General features: G+C 47.8%; 1 non-coding gene across 1 annotated transcript; it reads left to right on the top strand.

Moving 5' to 3' along the window:
• Positions 1 to 1390: 1390 nt before the first annotated feature.
• LOC120657825 lies at positions 1391 to 1497 on the top strand. Its single transcript, XR_005668360.1, has one exon. It is a non-coding gene; the product is annotated as a small nucleolar RNA R71 (small nucleolar RNA).
• The last annotated feature ends 479 nt before the right edge of the window (positions 1498 to 1976 follow it).

Below are 1976 nucleotides of genomic sequence, written 5' to 3'. Positions count from 1 at the left end.
ATCATCTTCTACTGCCTCGGTTGGTGGAGTATGAATTTCCCAATCCTCCCAAGCTGGCTTGGAAGAGGGGTGATAGTCTTGATCATCCCAACCGGGCTCTGCCCATATCCCTTGTTTCTCACTATCCTCATGAATCGGGAATACCTCTCTCTTGTTTTGGAACTTAAATTTCATGGTCTTTCCCATGCTACGGAGGCTGATTCTTCCTCTCCCCACATCAATTCTGGCATTTGTATCCTTGAGGAATGGTCGCCCAAGTATGAGCGGAATTCCAAGATCTCCTTCCATATCAAGGATTACGAAGTCCATCAATATGTAGATATTCTTGACTTTTACCATTAACCTTTCCACAACTCCTTCTGGATATCTTGTCGTGGAATCTGCCAGCTGAACACACATAGTGGTAGGGGAAATTGATGGATAGCCTAGCTTCTCGAAAGTCACCTTGGGCATGATGTTAACGCTACCTCCAAGGTCATAAAGGGTGTGATCAAATTCATAATCAAATATTGAGCAGCTGATCACTGGGGTTCCGGGATCTTCTCTTATTGTGGCTGCCAACTCGCCCCACTCACTTCTTCTTGGGCGTGTGAGCTTCTCTGCATAGCTGAGGGATGTCCTGCTAAGGGGCTCTTTCCACATAGCATTGATGACATTCACGCTTTCTAGAGTTGATTCGGGTTGCCCCGGAATCTTCCCTAATTCAGCAGCAGGTGTAGCAGCAGCTAGTTGAGCCAATTGAGTTTCTAGCGCCTTATTGAAACTCAGCTGGTTCTTCATAGCAGTGGAGAATCCGTCCATCTTGGCATGGATGGTCTCCATAGATTTGTCTGTAGCGGCCAACTTCTTCTGAAGGGACTCATTGATCTTCGCTTGGCCGTAGACAAGATCTCTCAAGGTAGGCTGGTTAGGACCGAAAGAATTCGAATTCCCATTACCTCCTTGGTAATATGGGTGTGGTTGATTCCACCCCTGACCTCCTTGTGGACGAAACCCATTGCTGCCATTAAGGAATAGAGCTTCTTCTTGGGTTTCTGGGCAATTGTTGCTCGAATGTCCAACATTCCCGCAGACCTCGCACGTCATGCGAGTTTCCAAGACTTGAAATGTTTGCAATTGAGCCTTATCTTGGGAAATATCCTCAAATTTCTTGAGGAGGAGATCAATCTTCATAGCGAGCATGTCAGACTCCTTGACGGAGTGCATACCTCTCTGGCATGGTTGGAGGCGATCATCGTTCCAACCTTGGTTGGAAACCATCTTCTTGATCAATGATGTAGCTCTTTCAATGGTTAGCGAGAAGAAAGCTTCACCCGCAGCTGCATCCACATGATCACGGGATGACTGTGTCAACCCGTTGTAGAAGTTCTGTAGAATGAGCCAATTATCCATTCCATGGTGCGGACACGCCATAATATACTCTTGAAGCCTCTCCCAAGCTTCCGGAATTGACTCATTTGATGCCTGCTGGAAGTTTGAAATCCGACCACGAAGAGCATTGGTTTTGCCCATCGGGAAGAACTTCAAGAGGAACGCCTTGGCACATTTGTCCCAAGTATCCACAACAGCCTTGTTAGCATAAAACCATTGCTTCGCTCTCCCCAAGAGAGAAAACGGAAACAGACGGAGCCGGATTGCATCTTGCGATACACCCTTGATAACAAAAGTACTGCAGAGCTCCAGGAACTGCTGGAGATGAGCGCTGGCATCCTCATTGGCCCTGCCACAAAATGGGCTAGCCTGCATCATCGTAATGAGACCCGTCTTGATCTCGAAATTTTCTCCTCCGGTGTTAAACTCGGGTCCGGTCGGGACCTGGCTAGCAGACGGAGCAGAGTAATCACGGAGTGTCTTCTGGGCCATAGCTCTAGGAGCTGATGACGATGCGATGACTGGATTAACTGCCGAGAGTGATCTCTGAGGTGATACGAGACGAGCTCGCGTCCTCCTCAAAAGTAACAATGGATCAGAATGAA

This window comes from Panicum virgatum, chromosome 1N (assembly GCF_016808335.1).
Source record: "Panicum virgatum strain AP13 chromosome 1N, P.virgatum_v5, whole genome shotgun sequence".
NCBI lineage: Eukaryota > Viridiplantae > Streptophyta > Magnoliopsida > Poales > Poaceae > Panicum > Panicum virgatum.
This window is presented reverse-complemented; position numbering and strand designations above follow the sequence as displayed.